Source organism: Rattus norvegicus, chromosome 2, assembly GCF_036323735.1.
Source record: "Rattus norvegicus strain BN/NHsdMcwi chromosome 2, GRCr8, whole genome shotgun sequence".
NCBI lineage: Eukaryota > Metazoa > Chordata > Mammalia > Rodentia > Muridae > Rattus > Rattus norvegicus.
In genome coordinates, this window is record NC_086020.1 from 60,973,742 (window position 1) to 61,001,498 (window position 27,757).

At 40.9% G+C, this 27,757-nt stretch overlaps 1 protein-coding gene across 12 annotated transcripts in view; it reads left to right on the plus strand.

Annotated features, from left to right (window-relative positions):
• Positions 1-27,757, plus strand: part of Prlr (prolactin receptor) — a 190,493-nt gene that overhangs the window by 112,351 nt on the left and 50,385 nt on the right. For 6 of the 12 annotated variants that reach the window (XM_063281310.1, XM_039101753.2, NM_001034111.1 and 3 more), the window contains 1 exon segment: positions 18,837-18,859. The exons of 1 other annotated variant lie outside the window; for it this stretch is intronic. The gene's annotated coding sequence lies outside the window, so the exon portion shown is untranslated. 12 annotated transcript variants of the gene reach the window in all.

The window sequence follows — 27,757 nt, forward strand, 5'->3', positions numbered from 1 at the left end:
TTATTCCCTTTCCCGGTTTCCGGGCAAACATCCCCCTCCCCCCTCCCCTTCCTTATGGGTGTCCCCCTCCCAACCCTCCCCCCATTGCCGCCCTCCCCCCATAGTCTAGTTCACTGGGGGTTCAGTCTTAGCAGGACCCAGGGCTTCCCCTTCCACTGGTGCTCTTACTAGGATATTCATTGCTACCTATGGGGTCAGAGTCCAGGGTCAGTCCATGTATAGTCTTTAGGTAGTGGCTTAGTCCCTGGAAGCTCTAGTTGCTTGGCATTGTTGTACTTTTGGGGTCTCGAGCCCCTTCAAGCTCTTCCAGTTCTTTCTCTGATTCCTTCAACGGGGGACCTATTCTCAGTTCAGTGGTTTGCTCCTGGCATTCGCCTCTGTATTTGCTGTATTCTGGCTGTGTCTCTCAGGAGCGATCTACACCCAGCTCCTGTCGGTCTGCACTTCTTTGCTTCATCCATCTTGTCCAATTGGGTGGCTGTATATGTATGGGCCACCTGTGGGGCAGGCTCTGAATGGGTGTTCCTTCAGTCTCTGTTTTAATCTTTGCCTCTCCCTTCCCAGCCAAGGGTATTCTTTTTCCTCATTTAAAGAAGGAGTGAAGCATTCACATTTTGATCATCTGTCTTGAGTTTCATTTGTTCTAGGGATCTAGGGTAATTCAAGCATTTGGGCTAATAGCCACTTATCAATGAGTGCATACCATGTATGTCTTTCTGTGATTGGGTTAGCTCACTCAGGATATTTTCCAGTTCCAACCATTTGCCTACGAATTTCATAAACTCGTTGTTTTTGATAGCTGAGTAATATTCCATTGTGTAGATGTACCACATTTTCTGTATCCATTCCTCTGTTGAAGGGCATCTGGGTTCTTTCCATTTTCTGGCTATTATAAATAAGGCTGCGATGAACATAGTGGAGCACGTGTCTCTTTTATATGTTGAGGCATCTTTTGGGTATATGCCCAAGAGTGGTATAGCTGGATCCTCAGGCAGTTCAATGTCCAATTTTCTGAGGATCCTCCAGACTGATTTCCAGAATGGTTTTACCAGTCTGCAATCCCACCAACAATGGAGGAGTGTTCCTCTTTCTCCACATCCTCGCCAGCATCTGCTGTCACCTGAGTTTTTGATCTTAGCCATTCTCACTGGTGTGAGGTGAAATCTCAGGGTTGTTTTGATTTGCATTTCCCTTATGACTAAAGATGTTGAACATTTCTTTAGGTGTTTCTCAGCCATTCGGCATTCCTCAGCTGTGAATTCTTTGTTTAGCTCTGAACCCCATTTTTTAATAGGGTTATTTGTTTCCCTGCAGTCTAACTTCTTGAGTTCTTTGTATATTTTGGATATAAGGCCTCTATCTGTTGAAGGATTGGTAAAGATCTTTTCCCAATCTGTTGGTTGCCGTTTTGTCCTAACCACCGTGTCCTTTGCCTTACAGAAGCTTTGCAGTTTTATGAGATCCCATTTGTCGATTCTTGATCTTAGAGCATAAGCCATTGGTGTTTTGTTCAGGAAATTTTTTCCAGTGCCCATGTGTTCCAGATGCTTCCCTAGTTTTTCTTCTATTAGTTTGAGTGTGTCTGGTTTGTTGTGGAGGTCCTTGATCCACTTGGACTTAAGCTTTGTACAGGGTGATAAGCATGGATCGATCTGCATTCTTCTACATGTTGCCCTCCAGTTGAACCAGCACCATTTGCTGAAAATGCTATCTTTTTTCCATTGGATGGTTTTGGCTCCTTTGTCAAAAATCAAGTGACCATAGGTGTGTGGGTTCATTTCTGGGTCTTCATTTCTATTCCATTGGTCTATCTGTCTGTCTCTGTACCAATACCATGCAGTTTTTATCACTATTGCTCTGTAATACTGCTTGAGTTCAAGGATAGTGATTCCCCCTGAAGTCCTTTTATTGTTGAAAATAGCTTTAGCTATCCTGGGTTTTTTGTTATTCCAGATGAATTTGCAAATTGTTCTGTCTAACTCTTTGAAGAATTGGATTGGTATTTTGATGGGGATTGCATTGAATCTGTAGATTGCTTTTGGTAAAATGGCCATTTTTACTAAATTAATCCTGCCAATCCATGAGCATGGGAGATCTTTCCATCTTCTGAGGTCTTCTTCAATTTCTTTCCTCAGTGTCTTGAAGTTCTTATTGTACAGATCTTTTACTTGCTTGGTTAAAGTCACACCGAGGTACTTTATATTATTTGGGTCTATTATGAAGGGTGTCGTTTCCCTAATTTCTTTCTCGGCTTGTTTCTCTTTTGTATAGAGGAAGGCAACTGATTTATTTGAGTTAATTTTATACCCAGCCACTTTGCTGAAGTTGTTTATCAGCTTTAGTAGTTCTCTGGTGGAACTTTTGGGATCACTTAAATATACTATCATGTCATCTGCAAATAGTGATATTTTGACCTCTTCTTTTCCGATCTGTATCCCTTTGATCTCCTTTTGTTGTCTGATTGCTCTGGATAGAACTTCAAGAACTATATTGAATAAGTAGGGAGAGAGTGGGCAGCCTTGTCTAGTCCCTGATTTTAGTGGGATTGCTTCAAGTTTCTCTCCATTTAGTTTAATGTTAGCAACTGGTTTGCTGTATATGGCTTTTACTATGTTTAGGTATGGGCCTTGAATTCCTATTCTTTCCAGGACTTTTATCATGAAGGGGTGTTGAATTTTGTCAAATGCTTTCTCAGCATCTAATGAAATGATCATGTGGTTCTGTTCTTTCAGTTTGTTTATATAATGGATCACGTTGATGGTTTTCCGTATATTAAACCATCCCTGCATGCCTGGGATGAAGCCTACTTGATCATGGTGGATGATTGTTTTGATGTGCTCTTGAATTCGGTTTGCCAGAATTTTATTGAGTATTTTTGCATCGATATTCATAAGGGAAATTGGTCTGAAGTTCTCTTTCTTTGTTGTGTCTTTGTGTGGTTTAGGTATAAGAGTAATTGTGGCTTCATAGAAGGAATTCGGTAGGGCTCCATCTGTTTCAATTTTGTGGAATAGTTTGGATAATATTGGTATGAGGTCTTCTATGAAGGTTTGATAGAATTCTGCACTAAACCCGTCTGGACCTGGGCTCTTTTTGGTTGGGAGACCTTTAATGACTGCTTCTATTTCCTTAGGAGTTATGGGGTTGTTTAACTGGTTTATCTGTTCCTGATTTAACTTCGATACCTGGTATCTGTCTAGGAAATTGTCCATTTCCTGAAGATTTTCAAGTTTTGTTGAATATAGATTTTTATAGTAAGATCTGATGATTTTTTGAATTTTCTCTGAATCTGTAGTTATGGCTCCCTTTTCATTTCTGATTTTGTTAATTTGGACACACTCTCTGGGTCCTCTCGTTAGTCTGGCTAAGGGTTTATCTATCTTGTTGATTTTCTCAAAGAACCAACTTTTGGTTGTGTTGATTCTTTCTATGGTCCTTTTTGTTTCTACTTCGTTGATTTCAGCTCTGAGTTTGATTATTTCCTGCCTTCTACTCCTCCTGGGTGTATTTGCTTCTTTTTGTTCTAGAGCTTTTAGGTGTGCTGTCAAGCTGCTGACATATGCTCTTTCCTGTTTCTTTCTGCAGGCACTCAGCGCTATGAGTTTTCCTCTTAGCACAGCTTTCATTGTGTCCCATAAGTTTGGGTATGTTGTATCTTCATTTTCATTAAATTCTAAAAAGTTTTTAATTTCTTTCTTTATTTCTTCCTTGACCAGGTTATCATTGAGTAGAGCATTGTTCAATTTCCACGTATATGTGGGTATTCTTCCCTTATTGTTATTGAAGACCAGTTTTAGGCTGTGGTGGTCCGATAGCACGCATGGGATTATTTCTATCTTTCTGTACCAGTTGAGGCCCGTTTTTTGACCAATTATATGGTCAATTTTGGAGAAAGTACCATGAGGAGCTGAGAAGAAGGTATATCCTTTTGCTTTAGGATAGAATGTTCTATAAATATCCGTTAAGTCCATTTGGCTCATGACTTCTCTTAGTCTGTCGACATCACTGTTTAATTTCTGTTTCCATGATCTGTCCATTGATGAGAGTGGGGTGTTGAAATCTCCCACCATTATTGTGTGAGGTGCAATGTGTGCTTTGAGCTTTAGTAAGGTTTCTTTTACGTATGTAGGTGCCCTTGTATTTGGGGCATAGATATTTAGGATTGAGAGTTCATCTTGGTTGATTTTTCCTTTGATGAATATGAAGTGTCCTTCCTTATCTTTTTTGATGACTTTTAGTTGGAAATTGATTTTATTTGATATTAGAATGGCTACTCCAGCTTGCTTCTTCTGACCATTTGCTTGGAAAGTTGTTTTCCAGCCTTTCACTCTGAGGTAGTGTCTGTCTTTGTCTCTGAGGTGTGTTTCCTGTAGGCAGCAGAATGCAGGGTCCTCGTTGCGTATCCAGTTTGTTAATCTATGTCTTTTTATTGGGGAGTTGAGGCCATTGATATTGAGAGATATTAAGGAATAGTGATTATTGCTTCCCATTATATTCATATTTGGATGTGAGGTTATGTTTGTGTGCTTTCATTCTCTTTGTTTTGTTGCCAAGACGATTAGTTTCTTGCTTCTTCTAGGGTATAGCTTGCCTCCTTATGTTGGGCTTTACCATTTATTATCCTTTGTAGTGCTGGATTTGTGGAAAGATATTGTGTAAATTTGGTTTTGTCATGGAATATCTTGGTTTCTCCATCAATGTTAATTGAGAGTTTTGCTGGATACAGTAACCTGGGCTGGCATTTGTGTTCTCTTAGGGCCTGTATAACATCAGTCCAGGATCTTCTGGCCTTCATAGTTTCTGGCGAGAAGTCTGGTGTGATTCTGGTAGGTCTCCCTTTATATGTTACTTGACCTTTTTCCCTTACTGCTTTTAATATTCTTCCTTTATTTTGTGCGTTTGGTGTTTTGACAATTATGTGACGGGAGGTGTTTCTTTTCTGGTCCAATCTATTTGGAGTTCTGTAGGCTTCTTGTATGTCTATGGGTATCTCTTTTTTTAGGTTAGGGAAGTTTTCTTCTATGATTTTGTTGAAGATATTTACTGGTCCTTTGAGCTGGGAGTCTTCACTCTCTTCTATACCTATTATCCTTAGGTTTGATCTTCTCATTGAGTCCTGGATTTCCTGTATGTTTTGGACCAGTAGCTTTTTCCACTTTACATTATCTTTGACAGTTGAGTCAATGATTTCTATGGAATCTTCTGCTCCTGAGATTCTCTCTTCCATCTCTTGAATTCTGTTGGTGAAGCTTGTATCTACAGCTCCTTGTCTCTTCTTTTGGTTTTCTATATCCAGGGTTGTTTCCATGTATTCTTTCTTGATTGCTTCTATTTCCATTTTTAATTCCTTCAACTGTTTGATTGTGTTTTCCTGGAATTCTTTCAGGGATTTTTGTGTCTCCTCTCTATGGGCTTCTACTTGTTTATTTATGTTTTCCTGGAATTCTTTCAGGGATTTTTGTGTCTCCTCTCTATGGGCTTCTACTTGTTTATTTATGTTTTCCTGGAATTCTTTCAGGGATTTTTGCGATTCTTTCAGGCATTTTTGCAATTCCTCTCTGTGGGCTTCTACTTGTTCTCTAAGGGAGTTCTTCACGTCTTTCTTGAAGTCCTCCAGCATCATGATCAAAAATGATTTTGGAACTAGATCTTGCTTTTCTGGTGTGTTTGGATATTCCATGTTTGTTTTGATGGGAGAATTGGGCTCCGATGGTGCCATGTAGTCTTGGTTTCTGTTGCTTGGGTTCCTGCGCTTGCCTCTCGCCATCAGATTATCTCTAGTGTTACTTTGTTCTGCTATTTCTGACAGTGGCTAGACTGTCCTATAAGCCTGTGTGTCAGGAGTGCTGTAGACCTGTTTTCCTCTCTTTCAGTCAGTTATGGGGACAGAGTGTTCTGCTTTCCGGCGTGTGGTTTTTCCTCTCTACAGGTCTTCAGCTGTTCCTGTGGGCCTGTGTCTTGAGTTCACCAGGCAGCTTTCTTGCAGCAGAAAAGTTGGTCTTACCTGTGGTCCCGAGGCTCAAGTTCGCTCGTGGGGTGCTACCCACGGGCTCTCTGCAGCGGCAGCAACCAGGAAGACCTGTGCCGCCGTTTCCGGGAGCTTCAGTGCACCAGGGTTCCAGATGGTCTTTGGCTTTTTCCTCTGGCGTCCGAGATGTGTGTGCAGAGAGCAGTCTCTTCTGGTTTCCCAGGCTTGTCTGCCTCTCTGAAGGTTCAGCTCTCCCTCCCACGGGATTTGGGTGCAGAGAACTGTTTATCCGGTCTGTTTCCTTCTGGTTCTGGTGGTGTCTCAGGCACAGGGGTCCTGCCGCTCCTGGGCCCTCCCCCACGGGAGCCCAGAGGCCTTATACAGTTTCCTCTTGGGCCAGGGATGTGGGCAGGGGTGAGCAGTGTTGGTGGTCTCTTCCGCTCTGCAGCCTCAGGAGTGCCCACCTGACCAGGCGGTTGGGTCTCTCTCTCACAGGGTCTGGGGGCAGAGAGCTGCTGAGGGCCGGGCTCTCCCCACTTTAATTAGCAGACAATACCCAGTCTGTGGCAATCACCAAGCTACTTTCCTTTGCTATTACAATTTTTTCATCAGTCCCTACTTCTGCCTAAATCTTAAAATAAATTCTATTAATGTTTATGAGAGTGAGTGTTTACAATATCCCTTAACAATAGTAGCATGAATAAGATTCTGATAGTTATCTGACAACTATCTTAATCGAGGTACTTAAATGACCCTTTGCTTCCCTTGTAATAAAATATGTCTAAAATATACACATGAATTTGTTTTGTTTGACTGGAATATATGTGGGATCCAATTCCTGTCTTTGTATGCTCAGCAGAAGTGTCTGTAAATGAATATTCTGCCAGTCTCCAGCATTGTCTACCAGGATCTAGTAGCTACATAATGCTATCTGTAATTTTAGCTTCATCTTGTCACAGGCTGAGTACAAATGAGGAAACACAGAAAGAGATATATGGAGCAAAGAGGCTTTTAAAGGTCTTAGGATTCTTCCAGAATCCCTCTTCAAGATGTTCTTCCTTCACAACGCAAAACCCTTCATGTCTATCATTTGTATATGGACATCTCAAAGGTTTGGGAACCTAGTGTGGATGTTTCCTGTCTTTGGAGTATTAAATAATACTTAACTGTCTTCTGTTCTCATCATCGAATGAAGATGACTTTGTTCTTATTTCCTAGGAGTGTGCTATCAATGATTATGATTAGTATTATGACTTTAGTTTCTTGTGTATTATGTACTAAAACTCACAACAACCCTAAAAGTTGGTTATATAATGTTCCTAATTTAAAGATTTAGAGACTACTGCCTTGCCATAAAGATGTGCAGGTTATATTTATACAACGTTAAGATAGAACTAAACCTTGTGCCCATCTGTTGGCCCATGCTGACTGTGTACAATGCATCAGGCTTGCTAGCATTTGAACCTGGCATACAACTACGCCATGCTCAAACACAAAGAAACCTTAGGATTTTTTCATAAAAGTGATTGAATGAGTTGCACCACTTTAAGATATGATGTCACTGAAATGCATAAGAGGAAATCAGAAAGGAGAACCTGGAGATATCTCAAAGTAAAAAAAAAAGAAAATCTCAGCACACTGACTACACTGACTCATTGCCATCAGTTGAGGAATTGGTGTTGGGACCCTGCTGCTGGAGTTCTTGACTTGGAGATGTAAGGTAGCCACTAATATCACCCCTCCACTATCAGCAGCACTTTTAAATTCACCTGGAAAACAAAGGAGCAAACTGGAGTACAGTCTGTCATATGATAAGTTCAACCACCTTATAAAAAGGCACCATCAGATAGTGAAATCAACAACTAGACTGAGAAAAGGAAGCCACTGTTGACACAAGCTACTAATTTACTGCTCCAAGGTGGTCATTAACTGTGTTGCCCCAAGAGAGAGAAATTGGTTCAAGGGCCAGAGAGAAATAGCATTTTGATGGTCCCTAATGAGACAGAAGTCTTACGGAAATAGAAACAGATCTCCCTACTAGCACTCCTCCCTAAACAGGCTCCCTTATTACACAGCATAAAGGATGAAAACATTTTGGCTACTAATCCTACATAATCCTAACCCTTGGATACTAAGACTTGGAAGAATTTACTCTCTTACATTTCCAGGTAAAGATGGGATGTTCTCCGTTCATTTCACCAGGATACTAACAATTCTCTGTATTAACTAGAAAAGTATGTTCTTTCCTTGTGTATGGCATTTGGCGACTTCCAACTTTTAAAAATGTAACTTTTTATAAATGTTCTCGTGGGGATTTAAAGAACAGGCCACAGGTGACATTTAAGAATGTTTTTTTTTTTCTTTTCTTTTTTTTCGGAGCTGGGGACCGAACCCAGGGCCTTGAGCTTGCTAGGCAAGCGCTCTACCTCTGAGCTAAATCCCCAACCCCAAGAATGGTTTTAAGACTGCAATCAATAAGGAAATAATTTTCCTTGAGGTTAGGATTTCCTGCATCTGGAAATGAGATCTAGTCCTTCACACACATTAAGCTTGCACTGGACCATTGAGCTGTAGTCTTACCCTCACCTATTTAAAAGAAAAATTCCTATAGCTTTCTAGAATATGCATATGTATCACTTAGAGGCTGTCTTGTTCTTGCTGGGTTTTCTGCTCTCTTCATATTAGTAACATGGCCCTGGTTTGTGAATGCTTTCCACTTGATCTGAGAAATGGACTTATACTGGTCTCTCAACTAAAATAAACAGAAAGCCATTCTGTTCAGGTCCACTGCTGGTGGTTACCTTATTACCATGCCCAACCTATGGCCACCCAAGTTAAGATGACCACTGGCCAACTTCCAAAGAACCACATTTGTGCTGAAGTTATTCACTGGGATGGAACAACCTTCCCCTCTCCCCTCCCCACCCCACCATCACACACACACTCTGATTTTAAGTTGTTTATATAGCTACTTTCTGGCTTACAAAATCCAGCTCTGAATTGTAACACTTTGTTGGTCAATCAAGGTCCCCTGGACTTTGATTCTTTTTAAATATCATCAGTAGTACTTTTTATTTACTTTATATCATTCTCAAAAGGATTTAAAGTAATCCACTTCTAATGGGACTCTAATAACCAGTCCTGTGACTGTAAATAGGTTATGACTCTAAGAAAACATATAACCCTTTCAGTATTTCCCTGTTACAGAGCACTTCTACATACACTCTCCCATTGAAGTCACTACCCTTTGAGAATACCAACCTGTCTAGATGCTCCTGGTAAAGCTAACATGTGGAAAAATAATGCTCGAAAAGGCCAGGGTACCTCTGATAAAGCACAGGCTGGTAAGACTTTCTTGAGTAACAATGTGATGGTCTACCTTTCTTCTCAACTCTGATTTCCAAAGAAATTCCCATCTTAATCTTAGCTGAGACTCCTAGCAGTGGAGCGCATGGAGCCTGGAGTTGTTACCTCCTCTAGCCAGGCAGGACTCCCAGTGGAGGGATAATGTTATCAACCCACCCACAAAACCTTTGGCCCAAAATTTATCCTGCCTACAAGAAGAGCAGGTACAAAGATGGAGCAGAGACTTAGGGAGCTCTCAACCAAAGAGTGCCCACCCCGTGGGCAAGAACCAATCTCTGACACTACTAACGGTAACCTGCTATGCATGCAGACAGGAGGCTAGCATACCTGTGCCCTGAGAGGCTCCACTCTAGCTGACTGAAACAGATGCAGAGACCCAGAGCCAAACATTAGATAGAGCCTGGGGAGTCTTGTGTAAGAGTTGGGGGAAGGACTGAGGGCCCCCAAAGGGGATAGGAACTCCACAGGAAAGATGAACAGAGTCAACCAACCTGGACCCTCGGCAGCTCCTAGAGAATTAATCACCAACCAAAGAGCAAGTGTGGGTTAGACCTAGGTTCTCTGAACATCTGTAGGAGGTGTGCAGCTTGGACTTCATGTGAGTTCGCCAACAACTAAAATGGGGGCTGTCTTTGACTCTGTGGCCTGCTCCTATATCCTTTTACCCTAGCTGACTGCCTCGTATGGCCTCAGTGGGAGAGGATGTGCTTTGTCCTGAAATGACTTGATGTGTCAGGGCCTCGCTGTTCTCAGAGGAGAAGCGGGTAGGGGATGAGGGGATGAGCTGTGTGTGATAGTGGTAGTGGTGGGGAACAGGGAGGGAGGGCTGTGGTCATGGTGTAAAGGGAATGAATGAATGTATGAATGAATGAATGAATGTAAAAATGTTTCTCAAGAGTAGGACACCCAGCGACAATTAAATATAAAGAATGTGTGGGCTTGAAAAGGCAATGGGGTTACATCGTACTGATTGGAGGAAGGAAAAGGAAGGGAGAAATGTAATCATAGTATAATTACAAAATGCTTTACAATTTATTTAAATGTGAAAAAACCAAGAGTAGGGGACACGAAAAGTGCCAAAAGCAGATGGAAAATGGGCACTTTGTCAAGAATTCACACAAAGAATTTCTTGGAAAGATATGAATTCAAGAATTTAGGTTGGATGTAAGTAACTGGAAGGAGCCATGAATTGTCCCCAGCAGATTATTGCAAAAATACCCAAATTTTGAAGCAAAAGTTATAAGTGCAGATTAAATTGTAAGTTTCTCCAGTATCCTAGAAGCAGAGTATTCCAAAAGCTGACTGTCACCTTATGAGACTTGTTTACCCAGTCTAAGCCCTCTGGAAGGGTCCACGCAGTTCTGCAAACACATCCACAGTCATGAGGAGGAACAGACTTCCAACAGAGTGGTCCTTATCTTCCTGGACTGCCATAATGCTTAAAAAGCTATTCTGCTCAGTTAAAAAGTTATTCTAGTTCAAGCCAGTAACAGACAAGTAGAATGTACAGCAAGATGTTTCATTAAAGCTTACCCAACCCAAATCTGCCTCCATGTAATTTTCACTGGTCTGAGGGGACAATAATTTGGATGTGTCCTTGAAAGCTCAATTAATTTGGCTAATTAATTCTCAGTGTGTCTGTGTTGGAAGGCAGAGGGTAGAGCCCAACAAGAAGCAATTAGGTCATCACTCATGGAAGCTTTCTTAGAAAAGTAAGTTCTGCCTGCTTTCCTGTTCACTCTCTGGTGCGAACCCTCACCTCTTTCTCGTTTTTCTCTGATATGCACTGACTTGAACTTCCTCCTCCCGCCGCTGGATAATATAGCGATAAGGCTCTCACCAGCTGGGGGAAAGAGTATTGGACCTTGGACTTCCCAGTCTCTGGAACTATAAAATATAAGACAGGGAGTCCTCTCATGCCTTTGAATATATTCTTCTGATACTGACAGCCATTTGAAATGAGCTCAGGACAACACATAAAGTTCTTGAAAAGAAGATACTGTCTTCCTACTTTTGGTTCCCCCTAGTCTTCTATGCTTTCTCTATTTTTTTTTCTTTTCCGCTGACAAATTGCATCCAACTCTTATAATTCTTTAATATAACATTTTAACTTTAAACATTGTTTGAAAGAACTCATACATTAGTCCTATATTTACATCCCTTCCTCAATCCCCTTTCCTTCCTTCAGTTCTCCCACCCACCTTCCCTCCCTCTAAGATCCATGACCTCTTCTTCTATAATTATAGTTACACATATATGTGTTTGTATACAACCTCCTAAGTTTACTCACTAAGTTAGTGCTTCTTTTACATACTTATGTTTAGGTCTTGCTAGTTGGGATTGAATAACCTATCACAGAGTATCTCTCTAGAGAAGTCTGATTTTCCTTACACAGCCATTGACTGTCTATAGTTCTTCATCTAGAGATGGATCCTTGTGAAATTTCTCCTACCTGCATTGGCATGTAGACTGATCTTGCTATTGCCCAGGCCTTGTTGCTATTTCATGGGAGCAGCATCCCTGGCATGTCTAGAAGATACTATCTATCTAGCAGCAGACATCCTGCTCTTCTAGGCATACAATCATTCCATCTCATCTTCTGCAATAATCAAACCTCAGGTATAAAGGTTGTATTGTAGATATGCCAGTTGGGGCTGAACACCTCGGAGTCACTAGTCACTGCATTTTGACCAGCTGTGAATCCATGTAAGAGCCTCTTTGATGACTTCTTTGATGAGGGTTGAGAGCTGGATATACTTGTCTGTGAGTATAAAACAACATGAAGCATTGTCATGACCCTTGGTTGCCTTGATTGCTTCCTAGAACTAGATGGTAAGACCCTACTGCTTAAGTCCAAACATACTTCAGACAAGAATTTGAAATCATCAAGCTGAACTCTGAATGCCCCATTTCTAAGGACAAACTCTCATAGTACTAGAAGTAATATGCAAGTTGCTAAAAGAAATTAATATTTTTATTCAGCTTTAAAGCCTATAAACCACAACAATGACCAACCTGTCAGATATTTCCAGTGGCGTAATAGGGGAACTATTATTTTGAGAGTTATGAATAGCCATCTAATGAGACTTAAAGTCCACTTACTAGGAGGAAACTCGTATCTGATACTGGAAACCTAATAAACTACATGTGGCTAGACCTCAGAAGAGAATCTACTATTCCATTTTTCTACACCAGTAAAATATATAACTATATTCTAAGTGACATAATACTTTATTAGTTCTTTAAGAATATCAAACATGCATCATCATGTCATTCCTTCTTCCTCCCCTTAATCCAGTGGTTCTCAACCTGAGGATCATGACCCCTTTGAGGGTCAAATGACTCTTTCATAGGGGTCACCTAAGTCCACTGGAAAAGATGGATATTTACTGTACAATCCATAACAGAAGCAAACTTACAGTTATGAAATAATAACAAAAATAATCTTATGATTGGGGGTCACCACAACAGGAGTGACTGTTTTTAAAGGTTCCCAGCATTAGGAAGGTTGAAACCCACTGCCCTAATCCCTCCCAGTTCTACTCATCCACTCTCTGTCCACTTCCAACCACAAAGTCACCTTTTACTTTTATAACCCAACTAATGCAATTTCTGCCACCTATGTAATCAAGGGGTGAGGCCATACACTGAAGCACCCTTCACCCAGCAAAGGCCACACCTTTAATAAAAACTGACTGTCCCTGACCCAGCAGCTAGCAACTATCAATAGCTCTTCAGGCTGAGGTGGGAATTCAGGAACTCCGCTCTATGCTGGAATGTTGACCAGCTGGGTCTTGAGCACATCTCTTGCAGATAAGCACAGTTGCTGTGAGCTCAAGAGTGTGGTGGTTATGTCTCCTCCAGAATGCACTGTTTTCCTCTGGTCCTCCTTGACCTCTGGCCCTTATAATCCTTCTTTCCTGGTTCCTGGAGCTGGGAGAGGCGTATGATGTAGATGTCCTATTTATAGCTGCTGCTCTTAAAACTAAAGAAAGCAAAGAACTCAGTTAAAAACAACAGAGAAGTTTGGTTGAAGCCCAGACAGGTTTGCACCTCTACAACATGTAAACATGGTGCACAGGGTAGAAATGTGTAACTGAAGACTGCGAGCAACTACTCATCATAACTAAAATTTAATATAAAGCTACCCAATGCCTTAATGTTCCATTCTAAAAGGCTACACATTGTACAGAACTGGATCCTTCAATAGAGGACAATGAAGAGAGAAGACAGTTACCTTATATAAGAATCCTCAGATATTACACAAATGTTTTTCAGATAATCAATAACTATTGGTTGAATGAGTGTGTACATGAACAAATGAACAGCCATAGCTCATTTCTCATGATGAGTTTTTACAGGTTCCTTCCAATATGCTACGTATGTTTTCATCATTTTTTAAATTAACTCTCTATTAAGAAGCTTGGTTATCGGGGTTGGGGATTTAGCTCAGTGGTAGAGCGCTTGCCTAGCAAGCGCAAGGCCCTGGGTTCGGTCCCCAGCTCTGAAAAAGAGAAAAGAAAAAAAAAGAAAAAGAAGCTTGGTTATCAAAATGTACTTATAAAGATTAGACAAAACCACGCATTCAAGTGCTTAGAAATAGTGTCTGGCAGTTAATAAATGTTAACTAATTATTTTCTTCTGTTCTCTAGTCATTTTTTAAAAATAGGATTATGCTGATGCCTGCTAGCTCTCTAATCTCAAAATCGTTCTCCTAATCCACTAATGGAAAGAGATCTGGAGTTGTGATCAGTTCCTACTCTGTCCCTTTAAGTGAACCACCCATACTCGTACCAACCCCTTAGTGCTGGCACCAGTAACACATACACACACACACACACACACACACACACACACACACACACACACAATCCTGGCTTTTTCTTTTTCACTTCCTCCTCTGCACTGTTTAGTTAGCGCCTGACCTTTGGGCCAAGTCTACCATGCCCAGTCAGCACTTGCCAGTTCCCTGTTGGACCCAACATCTGAACTGACTTTACCTCATTTGACTCTGTTCTTTCTCCCTCTCTCTCAATCAGCCCAGTGAAAGTTTTGTAATTTCCCTTTGGTTCCAACAAGAGCCAGTCCATTAACCCAAGTTTTGGGGTATGCCTCTGCCATATATGGATCAAAAACTCTAAATGATAGTTGGCATTATTAGTGAAGCTCGAACCTAGAAGATAGGTCTGATGTTCTTCATGTTTCTGTACCTCAAGAACAGAAGGGGGGGAAATAATTTCACCAAGCACTAGTTTTCTTCTATTTCTCTGGTAATTCTATAAGAGACTGGCTGCCCCGCTGAATCTCTTGGCTCTGCCTCAGTCTGATTCTCAGACTCAGCTCCTCACCAAGATTATGCCACAAATGATTTCTTGGCTGCATGCGTGTGTTCCTCCTTCAAGGGCTTGTTGTACAGGTTGCTATGAGTGACTAGACCTGTTGCCAGAATGCTTGAAGCCTCTCTGATTTTCTGAGGATATCTGAAAATTTATTGACTGAAGCCTAAGCTTGAGCTAATATCAAAAGATAAGGCACAGCTTTGGTAATTCATCAGTTACAATGGCACCAGCAGCTCTGTCTTTTTAACCTCTAACTTATGGGAACTTTCCATGGACAGTCTCATCTGTTAGTTACATAAAGACCAAAACTCTGAGATCTATGCTCTTGAACAAATGAAATTCTTGACTTGCTTGCTTCATGACACACTATGCAGATACCATAGCTCCTCTTCTATTGAAAAGCAAAAGATTGAACATGGGACTCCAAGTGGGACATAATAAAGGCACTAATAAGACCATACTTCTCACTCTCTGTTCTTTATGCCATACTCCTAATATTGTGGCCAAATGGTCTTCAACATTTAATACTCAAATGGAGAGAGGGTAGGTTTCATTGTTTCTTGAATGGTTGGTTTTAAAAAAAATAATAATTTACTCACTGTGTTTTTGTCATATTTTCCCCTTCCCAAATTTCTCCCAATAACCCTCATTCCTACCCAAGCTACTTCATTTTCTTTCTCTTCCTTTAAAAACAGGAATCCATTTTGTGTGGTCCAACTCTTCCTGCGCACTCTTCCTGCCTTGGAGTGTGCTTTCTATGCCTAGTGCCATTGCATTCATTGAAAAGAAGTGTTTTTTCCTTTCCCTCAATAACGCTTAGTTGCAAATGTTGTTTCCCTGGGGATGGGACATTGTGCCCATTTCTCTTTCTCCATACATTGATTTTGTCCTATTTGAACTTGTCATTTTGAGAGGTCTTGTGCATGCTAGCACGATCTCTGTGAATACCCATGAGCATCAATCCTGTTACGTCTGAGAAATGCTGTTTCCTTGAAGTCACCCACCACCTCTGGCTTTTAAATTCTGCCTCCTTTGCCACATAATTCCTGAGCCTTGAGGGGAGAGGTGTTATGCAGAGATTCCATGTAGGACTGAATGCTTTAAAATTTCCTACTTTCTGCAGGTTGTCCAGTAGCGAGTCTCTGAGTTAATTACCATCGACTGAAAGCAGCTTTCTGATGAGAACTCTGTAATATGGTGATCTGTGGGTTTAACAATATGTCATTGGGAGTCATTTCATTGCTATGTTCATTAAGGCTTTCGCCTAGACCCATCTCTAATCTCAGGTTCTGTACCTAATTAATAGTGCCAATATCTGATCCATTGCATAGGGTAGCCTGTAAATCTTCAAAAGGTAGTCAGTTACTCCAATAACATCTGTGCTACTATTGCACCAGTGAGTGTATCTTACAGACAGATTGCTACTATAACTCTCAGGGAGCTCTGGGTGAGACTGAAGATTGCTTTTCTCTTCCACTAGCATGTATATAATATACAGATCATCCAGCACTACGAATGCTGATTATAAGAGGTCAAACTTCTAGTTGAACACCAACTTGATTTCTCCATGTTCAATAGCATAAGTATGTGGTGTCTTCAGTAATAATCTCTCAACATCATATTGTAGAAGGTAATCAATATCATTGGCAATAATTTGTAATGTTAGAGGGTGGTCTGTGGGACTGTTTTTGCCAATGGCTCAAAAAGATATAACCACTCCCAGATATGGGTTTTATGGAAGCATATGATATGCAGGTGGGACGTTGTCTCCCCGATTCTATGGTAACTCCATTTAAATTCAATTTATATATGCATATATTTTAGCAAGGATCTATAGGAATAGGCTTCTGTGTGGCCTTCCAAAAGACGTTTAATGTAAGTTGTCCCTTCTCTACCCTGTCCACCTATCATCCTTTCTATTAAATGCCCCTATTCTAATTTCCCCTTTATCGTGTGGTAACAATATAGTTATTACCCATCCTGGGTCCCTGGACAATCACCTTCTCCTTTATCCTAGTCCCCTATTTTCTGTTTAACCATGGTGGTTATTCTGATTGAAACACATATATCTAAATGCTAACATAGGCATATGAGAGAAAATATTCAGTATTTGTCTTTCTGAGTCTCGGTTACATCACACTGGATGACTGTTTCTAGGGCCATCCATTTATCTGCAGATTTAATAATTTCATTTTTCTTAAAAGTCATATAATATTTCATTGTGTAAATGTACCTCATTAACATTATCCATTTACCAGGTGATGGACTTCAAGGCTGTTTCTAATTTCTGACTATTATGAATAGAGCAGCTATGAACATGGATGATCAAGTGGCTCTTTGTGTATGTGTCCCTTGTGTATATGCCCAGACACATATACATAAGCTGGACCTTGAGATAGATCAATTTTCAGCTTTTGGAGGAACTTCCATACTGATTTCCACAGTGGCCATATAAATTTGTGTTCCCACCACAATGAATAAGTGTCCCCCTTTCTTCATATCAGACTCAGCTGCCGTTTGTTTTATTTATCTTGGCCATCTTGACTGGAGTAAGATGAAATCTCAAAGTAGTTTGAATCTGCATTTCTGTAGTGATTAAATATATTAAACAGCCTTGTTTCTCACTCATTTGTGTATTATCTTTGAAAATTCATCTATTTCTGCTTCCCATGTTTTAATTGGGTCATTTGCTTTATTAATGTTGAGTCTTTTTTTTTTAGTTCTTTGTATACTCTAGATACTTATCCTCTGTGAGATGGAGAATTAGCAAAATTTTTTCCCATTCCGTAGCTGCTGCTTTACTCAAATGATGTTGTCTAATGTGCAGAAACTTTTAACCTCATGAAGTTCCACCTATTTTGAGGGTTTTTTTTTCTGTTTTTTGTTTTGTTTTGTTTTTTATTTTTTATTTACATTTCAAATGTTATTCCCTTTCCTGATTTATTTCCCGGACACTGGTGGCCACCATGGGTCTCCTGCTGGTCACTTCCTCCTCCTTAGCTACACTAGCAAGAACATCCATCACTAGCTTCCTCAAAGGATAGTTCCTAGGACTCTGGAATTTGAATGCTAAGAAATTATTTGAAAGCCTTTTTGGCTGGTTCCACTAGCCAGTTGGCTCTCAGATGGAATTGTGAAACTAAATTGGACAATAATTGTGAATTTATGTCTATAAATAAAAGACATTTTAGAGGACGGATGTTTTGCTTCTTTTTTGCATGTGTATGTGACCCATGTGTATATGCATACATATGTCTGTGTATATGACACGAATATATGCACATATACGTGCTTGTGGAGGCCAAAGGCCAATGTCTAGTGTCTTCCTCCCTATATCTGCACCTTATATATTAAGATGATGTCATTCACTTGAACCCAGACTTTAAGTAAGTCTATCTAATCTAGGTAGATTTGGCTGGCCCCGGTGGCCAGCTTGCTGCATGGGTCCTGTCTTCATCTCCCATGTTTGCTGGGATCTGGGATTGTAGGTAGTCCACCATGCTTCCCCAGGATTTACACGGGAACTGGGGATCTGAAATCCAGTCTCACAGTCACATGGCCAGTGTTTTACCTACTAAACAGTCTTCCCAGCCCCAAAAGCCAAGTTTATAAGGTAGTTTCTGCCATATACAGACCTGGTTTGTATTTAGATGTTGAAAGAGTTCCTTCCTACTTGAGATCTGCATCTCCAGCTCTCATCTATTCTGTGTCTCTTAAACCCCAGCCAATGGGACAGCTGGTGAAAGTGGTCTATGAGCTACAGATTAGACACAGAATCAATGGTAATTTTCTGACTTATTCACACTGTTTATTAAAAAAAGAATGCTCTGTTCTTAGGAAGAAAAACTCAAATAATTAGGGACAAAAGAGGTATCATGACTATGACTTACTCTCTGATGACTTGTGGAAAAGGTAATTTTTGATTCATAAAGGACATAGAATGATGAATAACATATTAATAATTAGAATATTTTGCAATACATGGGATTTATGTTTGTAGCTTTTTTCCAAGATTGATATGACTTCATCATGAAGACGGTAAATCAAGTAAGTTCAGCTTTTCTAAATAGGGGTGTTCAGGTATACTCTGCAGCACAGGAAGCTAGGAATGATATCTCCTTCTCTCTCCTGTTTGAGCTAAAGTGAGTCATCTTCTCTTTCAGCTAAAGGACACTTCTCTGTGAAGGTGAGCACTGCAGATGTTTTGCACATGAGCCCTGAAGGTAAGGAGGGCTTGATCAAGTGCCCACATGATTGCCTTCCATTGTCCATCTCATCCAGACAAGGGTAGGGACTCGACTATCTTGATTCTCAAAGAACATCATCTCAAACCATCAATGTTCACACTGAAAGGTCCACTATCCTCAAAAAAGGAGGGGAAAAAAGATCTTCAATCTTCTTAGCTGATTGTTTCAGAAAACCTGGTGCTGATCTCCTTTTCTTGTCTTTCTCAAAAGCTTTTCATGGTCGATATCCCCTAGCAGTGCAATTAGGAGATTTTTATTTACTCTCTATACTTTTCTGTACTTGGGAGAATTTTTTGACAATGACTGTGTTACTTTTATGATCAGAAAGAGAAATATTGCATCTGCTTTTATTTTCCAACCAGTTCAATACATATTTTGTCACTATTCTCTGAGACTTTTCTTGGTCTCTTGAATACTGTCACTACTTGGACCAGATCTATGCCACCCAAATGACAATACTCATAAATGGTGGGCTCTCAATTTTCTCCATCTACTAATACCATGTAAGCCCAGGGAGCTAGAATCTGCCAGCAAATAGGCCATGGAGAAATCACCCTCACAGATTGATTGCCTCTGCATATGTCACCATCAAAGATGTAGGCTACTTAAGATAGCAGATTGCTTTTGTTATTTAAGATCTTATTTTACTGCTCTGCCAGAGAAAGTAAAAAACTCATTAAGATGGGAAATTGACTAAATTATTAGTGGAAGAAAAATCTAAGTGAAATGTTTCTAAGATTTCTTTGAGTCACCTTGTGATGTTTACTAGTCTTCCAACAGTGAAATGGCGATTCCCCTTTAAGGGCCATCTCTCACTCCAGTGAAGTCTGGCCTGTCCCATGGACCAAGGATGCTCAAAGATTGTCAAGACCTCTGAGTCAAAGACTTTTTTGTCACAAAGACTGCTCTCTAGTAATGTCCTCGGCAACAACAGAAAAGAACACTACCCCAAACCCAGCATCAACAACTAACGTTGTCTAGACATTGCTTAAGGGCCTGGGAAGGACAAAACCACCCACCCTGGGTAGTAACAGTGATGTGTTCAGACACTGCCTGATGTCTCCTAGGTAGAACAAAATCCCTTCTATCAAAAATCACTCCTTTAAGTTACCTAAGCCCTGGCAGGACCTTCTGTCTTTTCATTTAAGTGGACTGAAATTCATAGTGTACAGAGTAGACAGTAGGAAATGTCTACAAAAAGGATGCCATAAGCATCCAGACACTTTGGGTACAAGAAATCTCTGTGACATTAATGTCATTCTCTGTACAGTCCATTAACAGAAGTACTGGTGGATCAATCCAGCCAGAGCTCTATGCATTTCTTCTGTATTTTTGGGCTTCTGCCCCTTGAGTTCACATAGTACTTGAAGGATAGACAGATTGAGAGTCAAAAGTGTTATGCTGGATTCCTTATTAACCACATATTTTTGTAAAAAAAATTGCCTTGGACTGACTTTTCAAATCTTTTAAGCATAAAAACATAGCTCCTCATCTTTTCCGCTCTAAACAGTATACAGCAGGTGAAGTGTTGGTAGCAGATGTTTCTGTGGTTGGGACAGGAGATTAAGGCCCCAGTATCACATTCCAGTACACAAGCATTGTTATGCATTCTGTTTGTTCATCTCTAACTGCCCTTGGGGCCTTTGTCCCTCTGGTTGACCTTCTTCCAAAGCATCCACCTCAGCCGCATGTCCTCTACCCTTTACCCAATCTGGATGTGGCATGCAAAGATTATTCTGATGCCAGTGGGTATCTGTGACCACACAGGCAGAAACTTGAAGGCAGTTTTAAGACAAGCCAAGGCACACAGCAACACAGCCCAGTTTCAATATGAAGAACATCCAGAAACCAATGTTCATAAAAGAATGCAAGAGAAAGGACAGTTCCCTGAAAAGTTGGGATTCAAATTAAGAGCAGAACTTCAACTCCTGTCTAACACCCTGACAAAATTACCACAGTCCATTGTGAGCTCTGTAAGCTGCTTTCTGGTCTCCAGCTTTTCAATTATGTTCCACTGGTTGTAATCACTTCAAAGCATGGCAAAGCAAAGCACCACTCTACCTGGCACCTTACATCCTTTTACAAGAACTCTGGCACCCTTCATGCTCTGCCCATTCCAATTCTTTTGAAGCTCCTGTCCATACACTTGTGACATTGAATCTTGCCAGTGTTGTGAGTTATAAAGGCACTTATTATCATCCACAAGCACTGGGGAGGATTTGCCATCCACTGGGCAGCTTTTAATGTGCATCTAAAGGTCTTTACCCATTACCTTTGTATACATCACACTTATCTGCCACCATCCCCCAATTCTTGCCACTTGGGCTTCTACTTTGATGAAAACATTGTGTCTTTTAAAGTCTGTATACAAATCTTGGCATGCAGACATGTAGTTCACCGGTAGATTTCTTGGGGTTTGATACCCAACAAAAGACAGAATAGAAAGACCTGGAAGGTTGCCTATGAGGGTTAAGACCTTAATTTATGCCTAACTATTTGCTTATGAGATAGATATTCTGGGAAGGTTATGGATTTGGAACTCAAGGAAGACTAGTTTTGGTTATAGTAGAGACATTGAAAATATTGACCCTTATTTACCATGCCACTAGCCCCAAATACCAATTTAAACATAAGTTCATTAAAATTAAATATTAAAATTCAATTCCTCACTTATATTGAATCCACAACTAATGTTCTATAGCTACATGGACTTAGTGGTCACATTATTGGGTGGGGAATATCTAGAACACTTCCATCATGACAGAAGTTTCTACAGGAACAAGCTGGCCATTCCAATGAGGAGCTCTTGGGAAAGTGAAAAGCTCGAACAGGCTCCCAGTGAGGGAGAGAGATGACAGAACAGAATTCTAAAAGGAAAGTGAAAGGATCAGTCAAAGTTCTTCATATATGTCAACAATTATGTCACTGGTACTCAACCATGAACAAATGTACAACTACTCTACCACAAACACTAGGAAACAAAGAAGTGACGATCTTTGAGACTGGCTTTAAGACCTATTTTCTCCCCTGTCTAGTCTTTGGAGTCTGTGAACTCATTGTGAAACAGCAGACTTGTCTTCTGAATCCAGAGGCAAGAGAACTCTAAGCAGTACTTGAACATTTTGAACTCCGAGCCAAAGAGAAAGCAACACTCTGGTGGCATCAGATCCTGGGGCCATATGCAAAGGTCCATTTCGAGCTAGGATTATTCAAACCAAAGAAAGCAATACAAGGAAAAGGTACCATCTCACTGGGGACTTATGTCCCTATGAAGAGCCCAAGAAAAAGGGTGTTTCCAGGGCAATTATTGCCCCTGTCAAGGCACATTGTCAACAAAGTCTCAGAGTCTCTCCTCAAGAGACACTCACCAAGGGAAGAAGAGCAGATGGGGCCCTCTGCACTTTACATATGAAAGAGTGAAGTCTCAGAAAAAGAAAGAGACAAGTCATAGTTAGCTGGTGAACTTCAAGACCAACAATAGAAAACACCCGCCTAACCTGTCTGCAGTTCACAACCCCTCTCTCTTGTGATACAAGTCACTTAGCACCTGCTCAGGTCACTAAAACTGTCATCTCCAAGTCTATGACCTCCTCATAGATGATGCTGTAAATTCAGCATGTATCTCACTCCATCCCCACACAAAGTCCCCAACAAGCTTCCTGACTGCATCTTATCCACTCAAACTGCCTTAGGGGACAGAAGCAATTGCCACCAATTTTGGTGCTGCCCTTCTGAGAAAATCCCTTCTTGCAAGCAAAAACTCATACTCATTAATTGCAGAAGAAAACCTGTGTTTGTGTCAGTATGCGCACCAGGTCTATTGTCTGTCATCCAAGCAAAAAGACAGGAAGGACCTACTACTTCCCAAAATACTGTCTACCTTGTGATAGATGCTCTTAATCGTGGCAGATTTTATTTTTCTAGAAACTGAATTAGAGTGCTTCCATTCATATGACTTTCAATTGCCTATAGCCAAATATGACATATTCTCACATTTGAATGAATTTATCACTCATAGTGTATAATAGCCATTTGCATACTTGGTGACATGGCAGATTGGATTCTTTATTTTCCTCTAGCATGCAAAGATATGCAGAGTAACTATGGCTTTGACATCTGATAAACCCTAACACAAAATCTACCATTGACTACAATATTGAATAGGAAATAAAATCTAAAGCCATTTAGATAAAGTAATATTGAAGATGGCAACAAATATATATATATATATATATATATATATATATATATATATATATATATATATATATGATCACTTTAAATGGTTCCCAATAGGTCAGTGTTCCTAGCTTCCACATACAGGATTGCTTGGCTTGGAAGCTTGACTAAGAGAAAAGAGCAAATGAATAAAATGAATAAAGGACAAATATACTTACAGCTAAATTAGCCAGGCTATGCACACTCTAAAAGAATGACATCAACTACACAGCAGCCAGGAAGCTCAGCGTGTTTACTATATATAGCATGGGGCGGCGTGTGCGGGTGGGGGAGAATGTAGCTAATCTCAGTAGGAAGTCTTATTAGGTAAGCAATCTTAGAACATAAATTTCCAGGAGGCGAAATTGTGTGGCTGGTTTTGCCCACACTGGTCAATCGGACTACTTGTCCACACTTCCAACATTTGCATTTGGAACAGAGGAAAGCTTTGCTATCTCTCTAAGGCTCAAACTAGAGGTGGAGTCTTTGCCATTCCCATGGGTCCGAGGAACTGGTGGTTGACATGGCGGTACCCAGGTCAAACAATACGCATTCACTCAGAATTTCATCTGTTCTTGGCACACTCACTGAAGGCTCTTCGCACCTAGCAATGTACGCCTTTCCTTCCGTTACAGCAGAACCCCCGTGTTCCTCAGTCAGCAACAACCTTTCTCTCCAGCTAAGCCATTACATGGAACAGTCAGACTACTAAACTAGCTATGTCAAGTTTGCTCTCTGCCCAAGGCAAATGGGCCCTGCTCTAAAGATTCCACTTTCTCCCGGGTCTGAATAAGTCAGGCCTCTAAGCTTCTTCTGCATCTTTTTGTGGCATGACCCCAGGGAGAATACTCAGAGCTACAAGCCACAGCACGCCTGGCTAAAGGTGGATTAAATACTGGGCATGTAGCACTTTCCTAAGAAGTTCTGAGAAAATCAGTTTTAGGTTTGATTTAGCAGGTCATGATAACTTCAAGAACCCAGAGTCAGGAGCCAGGGGGCAGGGGTAGGGGGTGCTCCTCTGCCTCCTTTTTTTTTTCAGCAGAGATTTCTGCTATGCCTCCTTCACTAGAATTCAGTGGGATGGCCATTCCTAAAGCAGTCTATGGGGGGAAAAAGATTACAATGGCCCTGATTAGCATAGCCTGCTACTTCCCCATCCCCTGGGGCTGGACACCTGATGCCTGACTAGATTCTGAATAAAAACAAAGGGGGAAGTGGGTGCTGGAGAAGAACCTGCTGTTGGTGGATAGGGCTGTGTCAAAGACAAGGAAGTTTGTTCTCAGCTGAGAGGCACCCTCCAAAGCGAAGCACCCTCATCACCTTGACCAGGTCAGATTATCATGACAATAGTCATGGAACCTACCAAACAATGTTCTTACTCCTGTCATTTTTGTGTTTTGCTGAATTCTCTTTCTTTGAGAGACTATATGTATATACTAAAGAAACTCTTTCTGTCCAAGATTTAAGTCCTGTTCTTACAGCTAAGAATAAATAGCTGGATGAAAAGATGGATGGATGGATGGATGGATGGATGGATGGATGGATGGATGGATGAATGGATGGATGGATGGATGGATGGATGGATGGATGGATGGATGGATGGATGGGTTAGTGGATGGATGGGTTAGTGGATGGATGGAAGGATGGGTTAGTGGGTGCATGGGTGGATGGATGGATGGGTGGGTGGTTGGATGGATGGGTGGGTGGTTGGATGGATGGATGGATGGATGGATGGATGGATGGATGGATGGATGGATGAATGGATGGATGGGTTAGTGGATGGATGGGTTAGTGGATGGATGGAAGGATGGGTTAGTGGGTGCATGGGTGGATGGATGGATGGGTGGGTGGTTGGATGGGTGGACACTACAAACACTAAAGTGAGTCAAACTACCTGTTTTCTAACCTGCCCCGCAATACTCACAGCTGGATCTTTATCTATTCACTTCTTTCCATTCCCACCCAATGAATCTACAATGGAAGTATTTTTTGTTCTACTCCCTGAACTAGCCTTGGGTCTGTCTGTTACCTCTCTGACTGGGTTGGTACCTTTTCTGCTAAGACAATTGCTTCTGAAGGGAGATGAACAAAATGGAAAAGGGAGAAGGGAAAAGTAAGTAATTATCTTGACAGATATAGTAACCCAGATGTTTGAATGCAGAAGTGAGTCTGAAAGAACAACTTGTTCATGCATGATAAAAGGTGACTCAGGGAGGTAGAGACAGGATGTGCTCCTAAGAGGAGCACAGGGAGGAGGGTTGATTTTGGGACTGGTTCTGAGCATTATGGGTAGGAGAGATGTGCAGACTTTCCGAGTTCCTGGCCCATTCCTGGTCTGCAAACCTCCCATTACTATTTAGACTTCCAGCTCCTAGAGCTTTGTATTACAAGCCCTGACAGAAGCTGACAAACCAGAAGTAAATCTACACACACAATCTCCGACCAAAAACCGCCTCTGAATATGATGGCCCAGCCCTTCTCAGGGTCCCTGAAATGAGATATTTTTGTGAAACTGCCATTTACCTACTTGTGAGAAGCTGAATGGCAAATAATGGGTGGCTTCTCCTGGGTAGTTTAAATGCACTCAGACACAGTAATGCAATTAGGAAAGTGGGAGGAAGTCTTAAAAACAACTGAGCAGCCAGTGGGCAAGAGAGCTGTTGAAATCCTTCGCTATAGCTGGAGAGATGGGCACATGTTCAGCTACAAAAAACATACGTGGAAGTTGGCTCTCAGCCACTGCTGAACATATTTCCAGAGACATGGGGACCCATTCCTACATGGTAGCCTCTGTTTACACCACTAAATGCCAGGTTTTCATTAGTGAGCTGGTTTTGTTGCATTAAGGATGCTGTTCAAATGAGCCTCCTCGGTTGCAATAGCAGTCACTTTTTATTTTGTTACACTAGAAAAGTAATCATTACCCACAGTAGAGTAATCCTCCCTCCCAAAGGGAATTGCTGTTGCTCCGTTGGCATGAATGTGCTTCATATCCATTGTCTGTGTCCCCATGCAAGGACATTCGTGAGAATTAGGACCAGGCGTGTCCATTTCCTGTGTCTAATTATTCCTACACTTCACCTCGGGAAATCATTGAAATTTAAATCACATTATGTCACGGCTTAAATAATATTCCACTGTTGTCTACGCTATGATCTAGTTAAGCAACCCTTTAGGATCTGACGTTTAAATTGTTCTCTAATAATTTGCTTTTATAAATAACACCGGGGAGGGGGACTCCCTTCAAGGAATGGCTTGTGCACCTAGGTTCACTCAGGATAAAGTTCTGAAGTATATTTTCTGATTCAATGTGTATCAATAGTCTTGAGACTTTTAACATATATGAGAAAAGTTAAACCAATTTACACTCAAACCACAAGGTACTAATCCAAATGCATTTGTACATTGGGTGATGCCATGCTGAAACCCCCAGGGTTGGAAAAAAGAATAAAATAAAATATTTTATATGGAAATATTTTGAAAAGTAAAAGTTCCATTAAAACCTACACTGCCATACTATCTATTTTTAAACCACGCAAGTACAAGACACCAGTTTCTTTGGTCAAATATTGTGATTTCAGTAGCCTTTTAAAAACCCCAATTCCTTGCCAACTTACATTCATCAGACACTCAGACATTCAATACAGTTTACTTCCTCAGAACCACTTATTGAGTTCCCCTGAATAGAGCTTTGTTTTTGTAAGAGTAGGGAATTGCATAAAGATAAGTCAAATTCACTACATGTACAACAGCTAAGATCTAAATTGTTTATACTACATATATATATATAATATATATATATATAAACTCTTTCTGTACAGGATTTTTTTAAGTCCTGTTCTTACAGTGAGGTATATATAGCAAGATGAAAAGACGGATGGATGAATGGATGGATGGATGGATGGATGGGTGGATGGATGGGTAGATGGATGGATATTACAAACACTAAAGTGGGTCAATCTACTTGTTTTCTAACCTGCCCCACTACACTCAAAGCTGGACATTTCTGTTGAATGGGAGCTGAAACAAAGAATGAGGAGGTATCTGATCTTTCCATTGGGTGACTATGAACCCACCTTTGCTGCTTCTAAAAGTACCATGGAACGATCATATTTTCTAGTAGCCTGAGTTCTGGATAGAAAGAGAGACATCTTTGTGGGCAAAGACTTCTTTCAACAGGCTATGTGATAGGATTAGTAAGATCCCAATCTTATGTATGAGCTACCATTGCTCTGAAAGTCAGTGGAACTTTTTGGCAAATTAGATACAAAAAAAGGGGCTGGATATACAACTGTTTGGAACCATAGCAGGAGGCAGAGATTTTAGGGAAGTGTGAGAGAAAATAAGGGGGAGGGGTTGGAAATATAGCCACTGTTGGAGGAACAAGACAAATGCTTAAAGAGGAATTTTGCCATGAATCTGACATGTGGTGGCCAGAGTACTCCTCAGCCCTGTCAAACCACAAAATCCTTGTTCTTTTTAATGCTTGGAAGGACAAAGGGTTATGTGTAGTCTCCACATGGGTGGAGGGTGAGAACAAAGGCCACCTACTGTAAGTTGTGACACTTCAATATTCATCCTTCATTCTGTTTATGTTTAAGCTCTACGGTGGGCTCAGA